The sequence below is a fragment of the Ambystoma mexicanum genome, chromosome 6p (assembly GCF_040938575.1).
Source record: "Ambystoma mexicanum isolate Mex_15411 chromosome 6p, UKY_AmexF1_1, whole genome shotgun sequence".
NCBI lineage: Eukaryota > Metazoa > Chordata > Amphibia > Caudata > Ambystomatidae > Ambystoma > Ambystoma mexicanum.
This window is the reverse complement of record NC_090935.1, coordinates 265,875,305-265,893,724: the sequence shown is the minus strand read 5'-3', so window position 1 is coordinate 265,893,724 and position 18,420 is coordinate 265,875,305.

Here is an 18,420-nt window from a genome sequence, read left to right as displayed (position 1 = left end):
GCGCCTCCATGTTCAGCAGCGATCATCCGGATTCGCAGTCACGCCCCAGCGCCTAGGGAGAAAAAGACCAGAACAAAAGGTGAGAGAGAGAAGGGAATAAGGAAAGCTAAATCTCCATGTTAAGACTTACCTGTTGATTCATTCCCTCTCCATTTCGGGTCCGCGCCGCATCCTGGCATTTCCGGACCCCGGCCCCTAAGGGGAAAAAGAGACATCAGCGTTAATGAGCGAATGAAAAGATATTACCAAAAAAACGCTCATTAAAGACTTACCTGATTTCTACAAGGATTTCACCTCTCATCTCGGTCTGTGCCTGTTCCCCGGCATTCCGTACCCCGGCCCCTATGGGGAAAAAGACACTAGCATTAGTACATTAATGCATGGACACAAGGGGAACCACTTATCAAAAAACTTACCTGGAAGCCAAGCAAGTTTGGTTCTCACCAATCCGAAAATCCAGTGAAGTAACTGGATACCAACGCGCCCCTGCATCAGAAGCAGGATGGAGAGCTCGTCCTTCCAGACCCTAAGGTGAGACGCTACGAGGAATCACAGAAGGGTTTCGAGGAGGGTGAGAGGGGAAAGTGGGAGGCCGATTGCATTACCCCGCAGACAGTTAATCCCCTATTTTCGCCTACAGAAGGATACTGTCACACCGCTCCCCGCACGAGCTACGACTCTTCCTACAAAGACACGCCCCTCCACGCCCACAGCCTCTTCTCAACCAGCACCCAAACACACACGTTCCGACAGGGGTACCTTATACCTTATCAGGTGTCACGCTATGGGGCACGGCGTGGCATGCTCGGCAGGGCTGGAGTTTATCGCCCTTCATGTTTGTGGCAAGCGAACTGGAGGCTTCATCACAGAAACGCACGGAGGACTGCGCGACCCAGCGCGGCTCGGAACACGTGACTCGTTGCCTAGCAATTCTCAATGCTTGGGTATACGTGTCACGTGATAGTGGTCACGTGTTTCCTTTCCATGGATATAAGGAGTCCGGTTACGGAAAGCGTTGCTTCACAGCTGTTCTCTCTGGATCACGTGTTGCTTACGCTTCGTTTCAAGACTCCTTACTTCATCTGACCTCGGCTTTGTTCTACGGATCGCTCAGTGCCTAACTCTTGTCTGCTTTGGAACTTTGGACTATTTGTTGACGAACAATTTTTGCCCAACGGATTGCTTGTGTCTTGCCCCTTTACTACCTTGGAATTTGGATCCACTGATGCCGACCTACGCTCTGCCCTACGGACTGCCTTGTGTTTAGCCCCTCGAACTGCTCTGGTACTCTCTACGTTTCATGTGTTACAACAGGACTCCGGTCCTGTCTTAGGTGGTTACCTGCCCATCTCTGCTGCCACGTCTGCTCGGACCCGCTGCCCCTTTCTGAACAACTGGCTAACGCCTACTTTCGATTCTCTGAGACAACGCTCCAGTACTCACAGGTATTTAGTGCCCTGGTTGTTTTCACTAAGATTACTACATACTGTACAGTTACATAACCTTATACCTTCCTTTGCAGCGCTCCAGGGGTTCTTCCGGTTGTTCCTGAGTCCTGGCTCTACGGACTACCTTCTTTGGCCCTAAGCATCACTCTGGCGGTATTACCGTGATTGTCAGTCTGATACTTGGGAACAGAGGGATAGCCCATACTCTGCACGACCAACAGCTGCGTAACAGATACTTCTGCAAGCCAGACAAGCCAGATTTGCGGGCCCGGTCCGGTCCGTCTTCGGAACCCTGCGCATCACCTTAGAAGAGGTCACAGCAGCGCGAACCAGGCCAGCGCCTCCATGGGAGTCAGGTGAGCATTACACTGTAGAAGGTGATGTATCACCTGCCACAACGTGGGAGAGGGGGCCCATAGAGTCAACATTGGATTACGTCCTTTTATCGACAAATTGGTTTGGGAAATGTATACACTTCTCAGTGGAAGATGGTGGAACAAGCGACCATAAACGACTAGTCACACAGATAAGTTGGCATTGTAGGGACACAATAGAGGTTTGGGACCATTGGGTAGTTGTTAATGCTCAGAAAAATCGGTTGGTGAAATATAAGAGAGAAGGGGAACGTTTAAATGATGGCCTAGACAGACTCTATAATCAAATACTCGGAGGGGTCTTCAACAAACCCACAAACATCACTTCGATGAAGCAGTCTGGGCAAAAAAACGTGAGACCCATAGGCAATTAAGACATGCAAAATATTCGGCAAAAAGTACTCTAGAACTTGGAATAGAAACAAAAAAAATCAAGAACAACTTAAGGAGTTGGTCCAGACACCATAGAGAAGAGCTGTGGCAGAATGATGGAGAAGAAATGTTGTGAGCATTGCAAAATAATTCCTCACAGAATTTTTGATCACTAATTAACGCATTTGAAATAGACCAAGATATTGTTCAAATGAACAACGTGTCAGAAGTAAGCTGGCTGACCCATTTTGGTGAGAAATATCAAAACCCACCGGGAGCCCCAAAATATAAGGGGGGCAATGGAAATTGGGGTCTGAGTTTTGAAAAAGAGGATGTTTTGAACTTGATAACAAAATCCTCTGCGTCAAGATCTGCGGGCCCTAACGGTTTAACTTACCAAGTCTTTAAAGGAAATGAGATCCTGTGGCGAGAAATTCTGTACACATTGTACAGGGGAGTGATAGATAAAAGAGCAATTCCTCCGTCTTGGAAGTCAGCGATCATAGTCCCTATTTTTAAAAAGGGAGATCGCAAAAATCCTACAAGTTATAGGCCAATTACGCTGCTTGATGTGGAGAGCAAGTTGTTCACTGGACTAATATTAAGAGAACTGGAAACTTGGGCAAGGAATAATAACATAATCCCCAAACAACAAACAGGGTTTAGAAGAGGTCACTCTACCTCCTTGAACGGTATTATACTCGCCTCTCTAACAAACTATAAAGATAAAAAAAACGCAGGAAGACTCTATGGAGCGTTTGTTGATCTGTTGAGCGCCTTTGATATGGTGAATCGAAATCAACTTTGGCGCAAGATGGAACAAAAAGGAGCCCCGAAAAATCTGATAAATATTCTAGTAAATCTCCATGAAGGAAACACAGCCAGAGTAAGACTCAATTCAGCTGGACATCTGTCAGAGTTTATAAGTATAAATAGGGGAGTCAGACAAGGTTGTATGGTGGCACCATTTTTTTTTAAGTTCTATTTGGGAGATTTTGGACAGGCCATAGAGTCTTCAGCATTGGCAAGTCCAAAGGTGGGTTCACTAGCCATAAAATGGCTTATGTATGCAGATGACATAGTCCTGCTTGACAGGACTCCTATCGGTCTGCAAACACTGCTTATGGCACTTGACCTGTATATGAAAGCAAATGACATGGTGGTAAATCCGGAAAAATCAAGGGTTGTAATTTTTGGACGAAAGGCCCTTAAAGATGTTAAATACTGTTGGTCAATTGGTGGTTATTTGATCCCTGTTGTAAAATAAGTTATATATTTGGGTTTTACCTTGCATGTGACCCCTACAGTTGTGACACAGTATGGGGAATTATTGGCTAAAGGCACACAACTAATAGCTCAAATGAAGAAGATTTCTAGTATGTATGGCAAATTTTCCATCATACCAGTAATAAAGTTTTACATTGCGAAAGTAATTCCCGTATTACTATATGGAATTGAGACAGAGCCTCTTTTATGGTCTATAGACTGGCAAAAACTAGAAAGCCATATTTGGAAACAGGTATTAGGCCTGCCCAAAGGACTACACACGGCGACACTCAGACATGAACTGGGTTTAAAATCTCTTAAATCTGCAGTTGAGTGGAAACTCCTCTCCCTATATAGATCTATCCTGGTGCCAATGACCAACACATTGTTTGAAAATCTTCTGGATAATATGAAATTAGACACCTCACTAACCCTGAGAGAACTTAGACAGGTAGCAGAAGACCTGCTGATTTATTGTGAACTAGACAAATCCATACTAATCTCAAACCCTTTGAAGGTTAAGAAAGCCTTGAATTTGAGAGACTGGTTCTCCACAGTGGATGTGGTCAGGTCGTCTTCCATCCCTACATCTTTCTTTAAGTATGGGAAAAAACAGGGTTTTGTTCCGAGGTATCTGACAAAGTTCCCAGATAAAAAAGGAAGGCAGAACTTTATGAGATTATGCCTGAATGTGATCAAAACGGGTGCAGTACTGGGTAAATGGGCCCGAACAGAAGAAATTCAGAGTTTGTGTATGGAATGTTCGGACCCAAGCAAACAAACCCTTGAGCATTTGTTAAGATTCTGCAAAGGTACTTGGGACACAAGGGTTGAATATCTGGGAAACCTAGTTGAATCACTTGATCGGTTGCCTTCTAGTGCTTTCTGGGAAAGAATTATTGGGGGTCATGAAATCAAATTGACTGTAAATGTATTAAGAGTATTGCAATTCATAGGTTTTATTCCACAAAAATACTGGTAATCTAGTCACTCCGAAGGATTGGTAAAGTCTTTTTCTGATTATTTCATTTTGGACAGTCACTGATCAACCTTAATTCATTATATATTTTAAAAACATGTTAGAATTGTAGGTACATGAATAAATAGGTCTTAATGATATCTGAGTTAAATTTTCTATATTGTATTGAATTTTGTATTTTGTATTTTGTGTTTATATATTTCATATGTTTAATTTTAAACGAAGAATGTTTAAAAAAAACTTAAAATGTGGTTATGTCACAATAAAAAAAATAAATAACGTAACTGCCTCATCATCTTTACAATGCCTCATGACTTAATCATGGTAGATGTATAAGGTAATGTTGATTTCTTTTTTAACCAAAAAGTATTTAGACAAAGGGAACAAAAGAGGTAGTCCATTTAAAGAGAGAAAACAATTTTATGTAATATGAACAGCACTTTGATTTCATTTAGAAATCCTATTATAAATAATTAGATGAGATAAAAACAACTCTTGAAACACAGCAAGACCACATATAAGAACATATCTGACATGATTCTTAGGTACTTTGCTATTAATGTTCCACAAATGCATACACAAATAAGGTTAGAGCTTTATGTAACACATGTCTCAAGTGGATCTGACTAAAAAAAGGCCATGTTTGCACAAGGACAGAGGATCTAACATGAGCCAAAACCTGAAGTTGACAGATTAAACTGATGCTCAAAATCCTAGAAAATAGCCAGCACCTTTCACAATTATTATACAGTCAAAGTTAAAATAGATGTTTTTGCCATTAGATGTTAACATTGTCAAAGAGGAAAGCAGAATGTATCTCCCAGAACAATGCTTGTATATTTTGGTCATGAAAATCACATTCCTGAGCTACATAATCTCACCATTGCCAGTATTAAAAGGGGCATTCTCCATTGAGTCACACAAAATTACTTCATCCATCTTCTTAACACTATCGAGTATCACCTCAAAGCACCTCAACATTTTCAAAGATCAGTGCAAAATATTGACCAATCTGTTAGAAACAGAAGTTTTTTGTCTGGAATGTATTGATGTCCACCTGTCAGAAATTCACCTGTCAAAGACACTGGATCAGCTATTTTTTATTTTTTTATTTATTAATGTGTCTAGTTAAAAAAAAAGTCACATCATTCATATACTTAGTACATTCATTTAAAATAAAAAAAACAAATATTATTATTCATCAAAATGCATAAAATGCTTTCAACTGTGATTACTCCTCCAAGATAAAACAAAGTATATGGGGGTCATTACGACCTGGGCGCAAAGGGATACCGGCCACTGGTAATGACACTGGTGCCAGTAATCCCTTTGTGCCCTATTCCGAGGTCCCTTTTCGGGTCCCTCCCTTAACGCCTGGTAAAACCAGGCGTTACGGGACCCGCAAAGGGATACGCAATTTGCGGTACCGTTATTGACACCTTCCCCCTTCCCATTGAGCCCTATGGGGGCTCGAATGGGAATGGGGAATGGCTTTTCAAATGGGGACTTAATGGTCTGGCCCCATACCACCAAGTCGGTGCGGTACCGGTATTGGTGCTAGTCATGGCGCTAATAGCGTCATGACTAGCAACAACCTTGGAATGAGGGCCTATGTCATTAAAATTAAATACAATCAAATATTTATCAAATCTTAAAAACGGACATCATTTAATAAATCTAACAATAATTTTCCCATTTTATTTTCTTTATGGGTTTATTATGCGCCAAAGTCCGCCGAGATCAGGGCACACATCTACACAGGACATTTCAGTCAGATAAAACAGTACATTTAGGGGAGCTCCAGTTCCAACTCATTATTCGAATTGTAGGGTATTAAGGTGTTTCCTGAAAATGAATAGCCTTTATCCTGGCATAGGTCCACAGGCAGAGTGCTCCAAACCTGAGCCTCTTGCACAGGGAAAGATCAGCGTTATCCCTTGTTCTTCTCACTCAGGGGTTAACCAAGCGTTTAGTGTTACTAGAGCCTAGGGGTCTACTCGGTTCGTATTGTACTAAGTTCTGTTTCAAGTACAGAGATGCTTCCCTATATAGACACTTATGGGTCAGTGTGATGATCTTGAATTGCACCCTTGCAGCCACTGGCAGCCAGTGCAGTTATTTTACTTGTGCTGGTTATATGTTCCCATCTTGAGATGTTACTGAAAATCACGATTGCATACTTTTGTATCACTTGGAGCTTTTGGATGCATTTGTTGCTTGCTCCACTGAGTAATGTGTTGCAATAATCTAGTCTTTGCATGATAACAGCCCTATCAAGGGTTTTACAATTCAGGCGTGTTACCAGTGGTTTGATCTGTAGTACTCTCAGGTGATAATGGGATTTGTTTTCAGCTCCATCCATATGTATATCTGCACCAAGGGAGGACTCCAAGAAGACACAACGAGCCTTCAATTTATCCAACATAGGAATACAACAGCTTCCCACGTCAAAATTTGTGGACTCAAGTCTCAATTTGTCCCTGGTTTGCCTAGATCCATAAATCATAAATTCTGTTTTGGCACTATTCAAGCCCATCCAGCTTATTGTCATCTAGCTCTTAATGGATGTTAGTCAGTTTTTCTGAGTCTTTTGTCCATTTCCCACTCAGTTATATCAACATTTTGATGTTGTCCACTTAGTTGGTCAATTGTATTCCCATATGTTCCAGCTGGTCACAAAGGGATCTGATGTAAACATTAAAATGGGCTCGGATAAACATGCCCCTGTGGAACCCCACAATGTATTTGTGCTAATTCTGAAGTGGCATCACCCCAGAAAACTCTATTACTCAAGAATGAGCTCATCCAATCAATGACATCCCCTGAACAGTTAAGAACAGAAAAAAGTGTCCAGAGAAGGGTATATTTAGAAATAACATATCAACAATGTATTCAAAGTGATCTCTGGACACTTGTTTCTGTTCTTTGACGTTATTATAATACTCTGGTCCAGAGGCTAGAGTTATCTTGCTCTTTTCAGTTTTTGTGTTATGCATTGAAAAGTGTCCTGTGAATGCTAACGTTTTTAACATGTGCTTTCAGTCTAATAAATTAAAGGCTGCTGATAGATCCAACACGATCAGCAGTCATGCCTTGCTTCTGTCAAGGGTGCCCAGCATCCGTGTTTGGAGGTCCAAGAGGGTGCTTTCAGTCACATGGTTACTCTGAAAGGCTGATTGTCTTGGGTGAACAGTACCAATGGCTTCTAGGTAGTCTTGTAATTGGGAAGCAGCGATTTTGTCCACAATCTTTAAAAGAAAGGGAGTGTTTGTAGTAGGCATCAGGTTAGATGACTCCTTGGGATTTAGGCTAGGTATTTTGGTCACCATGAATTCCTTGATAGCGTCAGACAGATTTATGGGAAAAGCAATCATTAACCAATCTTACGAGAAAGGGGGTAAAAGACTTTATATTTCCCAAGATGATTTTAGATGTCAGGGCATCACCTGGGCTGGAGGTGGGGAGCATATGTGTAAGTGTTCTTTCCATCTCTACCGTAGCAATAGATATGAAATGAAAAGTGGTTTGTTTAGCCCATCAGATGTATCAACACTCAGGTTATCACACTGTCAAGTAAACTGGTTATGTTTTGCCACAATCTAAACATGGGCATGTTCATATGGGAATTATTTGCCATTAAATATGTTCTCCAAAACCCCAATGTTTTTGTATATTTGGGGTCATGGGCAAACTCTCCCATGCAGACTGTCCCTAGTGTTTGACACCTCATCAACATTTGTCTGTTAGATTCCAATATGTGCCTCTTTTTACTTGACCTACACCATCTCTCATCTCGAGGGATCCCCATTTTTTCGGTCCAATCACCCCTAGTGTGGGTAATTGGTTCAGTCACATCTTCAAAATAAACCAGTGCCAGTGCAGGACAGCAAGCATTTTTGTGGGCGTAGGTATGTCGTTTGGCACCCCATATAATATTTATAGGTTTTTAGTTTAGCTAGTTGGTCAAAGTTACATCTTCAGTCCCATTCTTTTAATGAATTTGTGAATTCTTTTATTAATGAATGATATCATCCTCCCACTTCGGAACCCAGGCAATAAGGTTAAACACGCCCTGATTTAATGTTCTGATATATCTAATGGTGTGCCCCATATGGTCCTTCATGATGGCACCTAGCAGAGAAAGCAATGGGCATTTGCAATATTTTAGTGTTTTTATGTATAGAATACCGCATCTCAGATATAGATGTCATGCTAAAGAGGTCAGCCCCATCTCTAGTCTTAGCGGTTCCATAGGCACACACTGTGGGAGCCCTAAGATCTGTCTCAATAGTTTACCCTCAAAAAGCTTTGACCAGTTAGTGTTTGTGATATACATTGCATCTAGCAATGTAGCCCATATATAACTGCCTGGATACAACTTTGTTTGTATATTAAAATGACTCCCTTTAGGCTGTATCCTGCTGTTTTCTCCACAAACCTTTTTACTGCAGCTATAAAGGCAAGAACATTTTACTGCTTGGTTGTTATCACATCATGCAGTTTGGAATTATGGCTATGTACAGGCCCAAATATTTATATACTGACAACTGCTCAATTTGACCCTCAGGACTAGAAAGAAATTGACCCATCTTGCCAGCTTTATCTATTGTTAAGAACTTAGTTCTTTCATAGTTAATGGCCGAGCTATTCTCATTTGCATAACTAATAAGAGATTTTGAGGATCTGAACAACCATACTAATGTGTGGTCCAACAGGACCACATCATCAGCGTTTGACAGCCTGAGATAATCCCCGGGGGAATCCTCTTATCTTCCTCAGTTGATCTGGCACATTGGCGAGGTACAGGTTGAACAGCATTGGGAGAGCATACAGCCTTGTTTCAATGCTTTTGATGTAGATATCTCCCCAGTGCAAGCCCTAGTGCATGACCCCATACTCGCATGTGACATTTTTTACATATTCTTAGTAGATTTGAGGGGATGCCCCATCGTTATCCCAAAGCCGCTGTCAAACAACTGTGTCAAATGCGGCCTTGAAATCTATGTATAAAAAGTATATAGGAGAATTGCCATGTTTTAGAGAAGTGCTGGCCAGAGATTTTATTAATAATATATCATGCAATGTGGCAGAACAGGACCTAAGGCCAGTTTGAAATGGGCCAACACGGCTTTGCAGCTCTTTCAGGAGTAGTGAATCAGATATCTTTCCTGGCACATCCAATAAGGATAAGAGTCTGTAGTTTGTGGGCTCAGAGCGTAGATCTATTTTATGTAAGGGAATAAGGATGGCTTATCTCCAGGAGTCCGGAATGTGTCCCTCCTTACACACTTTTGTAAACAATAGCATCAGGACTGCCCACCAGTTCTCCGGGTTCTTAAGTAGGCCAAGCCATCTGGCCCCAGAGCTCTACACTTTTTCAAACTTCAGAACATAAGTTCAACATCTGTTCTGTCGAAATTTAGCTCAAAAGGTACCGGGGCATATTAGCCCCATCAATGACATTGCTATAACAGTCACCATATGTCTTGTTTATGTAACCAGCCCAAACCAACTTCTCTACAGGGTTAAGTATGGTTCCGAACTTAGCCTCCATGGTTTGCATAAAAGGCCTTCACACTCTCTTTGAGTCTCTCATCCAAATTATTCTCAGCGTTTTTAATTGATAATCACTATTGCTTTTAATTAATTCAACCTTATTCTTTCCCTCAAGGGGCAATCTCTTTATAGACTGAATGTCCTTCCTAAGGATGCACTTGACATCTCTTATCACCGGATTTAATACAACAAGGTGTCTTGCTCCTTCTCCTATCTGTTGCCTGAAATGGCCATCTTAGAAGTCATCTAGGTATACCATCTTATTATATCATCTGCCGATAAATCAGGGCTTTTATGTCACTTTTTAAGTTTGTTGCCTTCCATCAATGCATTCATGGCAGATATGTTTTTGTTGTTCCAGTTAACTCTGTTCCTAGCAGAATGTATTTCCACATCACCAATCATTCTTGGCAGGGGCTCTTCCATTCCAAAATCCAACTGCAGACTCACTGTTGCATGATCGCTACATTTATTACATTCTATACATACATGCACTACATAATTTGTGAGGTCATGTTTAATTAAAAAAAGTTATCTAGCATAGCTACTTTGCTGCCAGCCTGCTAAGAAAAGTTGTATGGGTAATCACCCCTTTCCCTCCCATGAAGTATTTGGTACCCCCAGTCTTCCATAAATCCCACCCATCATACTCATTGCCATTAGGTTCCCGGTTTCTTCTGTTATTTGGGTGTCCACACAATGGGCATTAAAATTGCCCCCAATTACCACTTTTTTATCACCATTAATAATATGCCACCCAGCTAATATCTCCCATTTGTACCCATGAGATTAAAAGTGATAGAGCACCCCGGGGATCATAACTATTAAGAAGCAACATCTTTTCATGTTCCCCCTGCTTCATAATAGAAACCTCCACTGCCATGATATTACACTGGTTATCACTGTTAACGTAACCCAATCGTTACTGATTCCTGTTAACATTCTCACCATAGGCCTCGCCATCGTAAGACCTGGAATACAGTATAGCCATCAAAATAAATTGGGTTTAACAGCCAACTATCCTGTATTAGAAAAATATCATGACTTTGCAAAAATGTTTCGACCTCCAGTTTCACATATTAAGTGACTCTAACCCCTTGTGTTCCACGTTACAACTTACAATCACTGCCTATTTCAGGGATTAACGGGCAAGAAGCTGGGTAGCTAGCTCCAGTCATGTCCTTGAGGTGGGTTTGTATTCCCAACACTTTCCTACTGTGGCAGTCATGTTTATCCCTGTCACACCACTTACTTCCCGACGGCTCCCCCTCAAGATATTTTCCTTCAACCCCTCCCACTGTGGGTATGCTCAAACAGTCTAATTCTCCAACCCATATCGACGCCGGCCCGGGCATCCATTTTCACCATGGGAGAAAGGTTTGCAATGTTAATGTCATAATCCATCCTTAAAAATAGAGGCAGACGTGCCTTAACTAAGTCAACCATTGTACAGGATTAACAATGGACCTTCGTAGAAATCACTTGATTGCAGCACTCTTTATTGAGGAATAGAATTTAACAATTGGAATAAGTGCTGTCTATTCAAAATAGAGGTTTTACTGACTGGAAATAGATGTCGTATTATAAAGGTTTTGCTATTTTATCCCAGCAGTGCGCAAGCCTTTCCGTTGTCTGTATTTGACTCCGACGTCCTGAAGCCATCCAGTATGGTAACCAAACTAGACCTCTCAGGAGTGGAAAAGCCTTCCATCTGTGACATGCTAATTTCGTCTTGAGAAGAGTCATTATTGGCTTCTCCAGCTACAACATTTACTTTATCCTTGGCCATGTCTATCACCAACCAGCTTGATAGGTTACCGTTGCACTTACCAGCTCTTTTTTGTTTCCTTCTTTCTAGTCTTTCTTGTGCCTCCGGTGAGGAGAATCACTTCATCAGCCAATTTGTTGTTTATCATGGCTGCTCCCTAATGCCTGACTCCGTTTTACGATTTCTGAACAGCTAGCCTTTTTAATCACTGTCTTTCCTTGTGGGAAACAAACATTTCTTCTATACTTCCAATAATACACTCATTGTTGGGCAGTCTCTGCTACGAGTTTATCATCTCTCCTGGGATATCATCAGAAACGACAATAGGGCTAACTGCTCCAATTGAGGTGTTAGGTGTGGCATTCAAGCTCGCTCAGACATCCACATAACATTGCGTGCAAGCCTCACCTGGCTGGTGTTGACCTTTCACTGTTGTCATTACTTTTGCCCCAACCGTAGTGGCATATTGTTTTTCATTCTCATCGGGCAGCGCCCGGCGAGCAGATGTTATCATGCATTCAACTGTATATTTTAGCAACAGTTTTACAGCAAATTGCAAGGTGCATGTCGATGTGCTACGTAATTTGGTTTTTACTCTTATTGGAGTCAATATCATCACTTGTTCTATCTGCATACAGATCAGGCATAGCAGATAATGGCCCTCATTACGAGGCTTGCTCTCCCGTAATGAAGGGTGCCGGCACGGGATGCCTGATTACGAGGTCCCTTAGCGGGTGGTAAAACCAGACGTCCTTTCCGTGTCCCGCGAGGGGACCAAGGAGCTAATAACGGGCCCGTTATTAGCTCCATCTCCTTTCCCATTGAGCCCTATGTGGGCTCAAATGGGAAAGGGGATTGGTTTTGTGCATGAGGAATTACCGGGTCCTCCAAGGTTGGAATGACCCGGTAATTCTTCATTACAGTACCTGGTACTGGAACCCGGTATGGAGGCAGCCATGCCCTTTTTAAGGCTGCCTCCATACTCGTAATGAGGCCCATTCTCTTGCTAGGAAGTGCTCCTTCGATGCTGTGTGCACAAAATAAACCCTAAACCGTAATAAAGTCTTAAAACCATGGCTTTACTCTTCTAGGGAGGGTTTTGGAAAAATCCAGTCAGGCGTGTCTCTTGAAAGGGGAGACCCTGTACCAGAATAAACACTCCCCCTTGAAGGGGAGACTCTGTGTCAGAATAAACTCTCCCCCCCGAACGGGGGAGATTCTGTATCAGAATAAACCCTCCCCCTTAATGGGGAGACTCTTTACCAGAATAAACTCTCCCCCTTGAAGGGGGAGACTCTGTATCAGAATAAACTCTCCCCTTGACGGGGGTGATTCTGTAGCAGAATAAACTCTCTGCCTTGATGGGGGAGATTCAGTAGCATAATAAACTCTCCCCCTTGAAAGGGGAGACTCTGTACGAGAATAAACTCTGCCCCTTGAAGGGGAGATGCTGTGTCAGAATAAACTCTTCCCATTGAAGGGGAGACTCTGTAATAGAATACACTCTCTCCCTTCAAAAAGAAGACTCTGTATCAGAATAAACTTTTGCCTTGATGGGGGAGACTCTGCACCAGAATAAACTCTCCCTTTGGTGGGGAGGCTCTGCATCAGAATAAACTCTCCCTCTGATGGGGGAGATTCTGTAGTGGAATAAACTCTCCCCCTTGATGGGGTAGACTCTGTAGCAGAATAAACTCTCCCACTTCAAAGGGAAGACTCTGTCCCAGAATAACCCCCCCCTTGAAGGGGGGACTCTGTATCAGAATAAACTCTCCCCTTAACGGGGTAGATTCTGTATCAGAATAAACTCTCCCCCCTGATGGGGGAGACTCTGTACCAGAATACACAGTGCACCTTGAAGGGGAGAAGCTGTGTCAGAATAAACTTTCCCACTTGAAAGGGGAGACTCTGTCCCAGAATAAACTCCCCCACCCCTTGAAGAGGGGACTCTGTATCAGAATAAACTCTCCCCCTTAACGGGGTAGATTCTGTATCAGAATAAACTCTCCCCTTGATGGGGAGATTCTGTAGCAGAATAATAAACTCTCCCCCTTGATGGGGGAGACTCTGTAGCAGAATAAACTCTCCCCCTGAAAGGGGGAAACTGTGGGCCCGATTCTCAACCTGATCTTGAGTACCGAAAAGGTTGTTAGTTTCCTCCCTTCTGCTTTTGTATTTTGTTTTAGGGTCAGATCTCTTGTTTTCTTTTGGTATCCCTCCCTTGATTCTATACGACCCTCCTTGTTTGTCTACTCCCTGAGGTAGCGGTCAGTGGATCAGTTTGTAATCTTTCTGTACCGCCCCTCGATGTGCCGAGTGGAAGTGTTTAGCTGCATCTGAGTGGTTTTGTGCAGTTTCAAGGGCCATGGCTAGGGTAGGTCGACTTAACTGTAAGACGGCTTTTTGCAAAAAAGGGGGAAATTAATTGATGAACTGTTGTAGCGTGATCATCTTTATTAATTCTACTTGGGATTTGTTATTGATCCAAAGGGTTACAGTGTTTTGGACATGTTCACCCATTTCTAAGGGTGTTTCTGCAGGGTTTAATCTAATGGCCCTCATTTTCTGCTGATAAAAATTGCAAGTTTTACCCACTCTTTTCTACAGTCCTTCTTTGATGGCTACAACCGTGCCTCCCTGGGCAAGATTAAGTAGTTGATGGGTAGTTTGTAGTTAACCTTTCAAGAGAGGATCCAAATAGCGTTAATGTTAATGTTAATGTTAATGTTAATGTTAAAGGACATTTGTACCGCGCACTATCAGGAGTGGTCCCCTGGTGCTCTGGCGGCTCTGAAAGAGGAGGGGAGGTTGAGTTAGTGGGAGGAAGCAGGAAAAGTGCAAGAGAGCAGTGATGTGCTGTTGGCGGCCTCAGCCCGGTGGGTCCGTTGGCTGGGCCTGGGGTGTTTGCGGCCGGTAGTCGTTGTGTACTGTTGTGCAAGTCTATATGTGTTTTTGTTTTGTTGTTGCAATGTAGTAAAGTTTGTGCAGTTTGATGTGCTGTAGGTTTTGGTTGTGTTTGGTTTCGAGTTTGAGAGGTGTATGCAGAAGGGGAAATTGTTAGTGGGGTTGGTTAGTTTGCATCTCTGTCCTGAATTGAGGCGCTCGGCTTGCGTAGTCTCCTCTGATGCAGCTCTGTCCTGATCTGGGTCCGTCTGGCATACAAGGTTCCTTACTCATCTGGCCCCCACCTCTATCATGCTCTCTCATAGCCCCCCCTGTCCTCCCTTCATACTCCTGTGGCCAGTGCACCTGCCAATGTCAACATCTCAGGTAGTGTGGTGATTGCCAATATCTCGACAATTCCACAACACTATGGTATCTGGCAGTAACTAAGGGCGGGCAAAAGTGTTGGTGGGGTTGGCGGGGGTCGTTGACTTAGTCTCCGTGCGTGTCGCCTGTGTTCCAGTCTATCTGGTGTCTATTACGGTTCTCTTCCCATCCTAGTTGCTCGGCTGCGCGTTCAAAATTCAAGAATACATTCCCTAGATCTTCGCCTTCTAGGTATGGTATAAGTACCCCCTATGGTAATAGGGGTCTAGTTTGCAACTCAACCAATTTTGTTAGATTTTCTTGGAATCTAGCTTCAGCCTGTATTTGATGGGCCACCAACTGGGCTATGACATTAGCCAGGTCGGCCATTTCTTCCAGTGGGGTAAGAGTTCCTTCTGTGTTTCTGAATGAGAAAGAAAACAGCTCTCAACTTCCTCAGATAAAGTTTCAAAGTCATCTGATTCTTCTGAGTCTGATTCTGCCAAACGGATTGACTTTGATAGGTTGTTCTCTGGCAATTGGGTGCCAAATAAAAAAGGTTCAAGAGTGAGGGGTTTTAAGGCACAAGGTTTAATAAAGGTAATGGCTGGTCGATCTTTCAGTATTATTTGATTCCATTGTTCGATATTATAGTGGGAGAGAGGAAGGGTGTCTAATAATACTTGATTGTTAAAAAGATCTTGTTGACCAGTCGGGATATATACTTGAAAGAGCAAAACCTCTTTTAGCGTGGATACACAGGCAGAGTTGAGGAGTTCAAGGATTCTATTTTGCCCTTCTGGGGAATCAGCTGAATCACATCCCACTCTGACACCATATAGAAGGAAGGCATGGTATTGAAGCAAGACAGACACAAGTGTCACAAGATGATCCCTTCCTGCAAAGAAATTCTGAAATGCAGCCCAGAAAGAGCTCCAGGATGGTTGAGGGTGATGTCCCTGGCCTTGGGCGACTGTGCCTCATGTGGGCTGACCGTCCACAAGCCCAGCAGTGATTCCAGGTAGGTTCACCAGGATCACCGGCCTTTCCCAGAGAGAGACGCTTTAATGCAACCCAGCCAGATCTCCAGGGCGGTAGCGGGTGATGTCCCTTGCCCTGGGTGGCTGTCTCCCATGTGGTTTGAATGTCCCCAAACCCAGCTGTGGTTTCAGGGAGGCCCGACAGGGTCCCCATCCAGTCCCAGAGGTACATTCTGTAACGCAGGCCAGCCAGAACTCCAGGATAGTCGGGGGTGACGTCGCAGACCTTGGGCACCCATCTCCCATGTGGGTCAACCTGGAGCTCTGGCTGGCCTGTCTTACAGCTTTTCCCTCCAGGAAGTGATGGGGACCCTGCCAGGGCTCCTTGGGACTGCAGTTGAGGTTGGGTGCTGTCCACCCAATTGGGAGACAGGCACCCAAGGCTGGTGACATCACCCCAACTATCCTGGAGCTCTGGCTGGTCTGTATTACAGAATTTCCCTCCGGGAAGGGATGGGGACCCTGCTGAGGCTCCCTGAAATGACGCTGCACTTGGGGATGATTGAGCCACATAGGAGACAGGTGTGACCGGGACATCACCCCCGACCTTTGCCTTTGTGGTCTGTAGCTGCGCTACGTTAGAGCTTTTCACTCTGGCTAGGGATAGGGACTCTGCCGGGGCTTTCTGGGACTACCGTTTAACATGATACTTTTTCTTTTCCACCCAGGTAGTTGCACCCACACATGTGAGATACCATTTTCATTGGGACACCTGTGTGAATGTGGGTAGCAGGACATGTGTTGTTTTCTCTTGGTTTTGATAAAGTTTTCATACATTTGCTACTGCACTTTGTTACACAACCCTTTCATTTTCTAAATGTGACCTACATTTAGTCGCTGCTTTAGACACTGTACGCTTTTGTAACCTGCACAAGTAACCTATCCTTCAAAAGGTCTGCCTGTGCTCTTTCAGAAAATGCATGCTTGCCATTCCTCACCATATTTGTTTTCCTTATTTTCACATGCTACCTATGTCTGTTTAAGCCATCAGCATAAAAGTCCTGTGTTCCATGGCTCTGTTTTTGGCGTGTGGCATTACTTGTATTGTGAAAGATTATGAAAAATGTGTGATTTCCTAACAAGAAGAGTCGGGGGAATGTAGAAGTGCATTGCTTTTCTCAATATTCACAGATGCCATTACCTTACAGGTCCAAACACATCCAGCACATACCCTTTTTCTGTCAGTTTTCCAATTTTCTCCCAAACTATGGGAAATTGACCTACATAATTGTTTCCTGACCTGTGCAAATGACCACCTCCTAAACTCGTAATTTTGTCTACTTTTCAGAAATGTATGACTTTCTGTCATTCCCATTCAGCTTTCCTACCCTCCTCTTCCAATCCGTCCAGGCATGTCCTATTGGACAAAAAGAATTGCCTACCTCTCACAAAACTTTTGTTTCCATTCAACCTGTTCTTGAATGCCTGGAAAGTGGCGAATTCAGAACAGCAAACCATGTGTTCCTATCTCTTACAATTAAAAAACCACAGGCTTCTTAATACATAATTTCATGGGCATTTTGTGAAAAAACACACCATTTGCTCTTTTTCTTTGTAATTCTGTGAAAAAACACACCATTTGCTCTTTTTTTTTGTAATTTTTTCTCACCCCATAAATCAAACTAGGGTTCACTGGTGGCATTATGACCGCCTACATGTGGGAAGAAAGGGAGCCATATTTGGTCCAGATATCTCATGTAACAAAAATGTTACAAGGGATTGAATAGGATCCCGCTGCACGCGCCTTTGCAGCATGTAGATAGGGGGGGAAGAATTCATTTCGAAGCGGGCATGAAAGTATTCCTCCCCCCCGGAGATTGACTTTATTCGGAAATAAAATCTATGGGGGAGAGTTTGACACTGTTCGTCCCTCATCAGTTTGCATACTGACGACTGCATCCCTCATGGTCTGCATGCTGTTTATTTAGCTTTGAAAGGAATAACATGATTCCAGCTGAAAATTGTTGTCAACTATGGTCAATTTAGATCTGCTTGAGGTGTTCAATCCCGCTTCCTCACTAACAGTGTTTCAAATAACCTGCCGATAGGGCTAAAACAGGTTTGTTATTTCCCCTTTGTGACTCACACCTTCCTTTTGCATTGCTGCTTGACTATTGCTGCTTCCCTCAAAGTTGATGGTCGCAGGGTCGGATATTTCCTTATCCTTACTGCTCGAAAACAGGTTATATCTGCCGTTCCTTGCCTTCTTGTTAACTGGCATATTGGCAGCGGTTATGGGGAGCAGCACTGAACTGCACTTCCACTTAGCAAGGTTTGGCTAAACCTCCTGTTCACTTGCAGATAGGTGGTAGTTGCACTTACTTCCAGTTATTATCTGTTTCAGGGTGACTCCCAGTAATCCACCTGC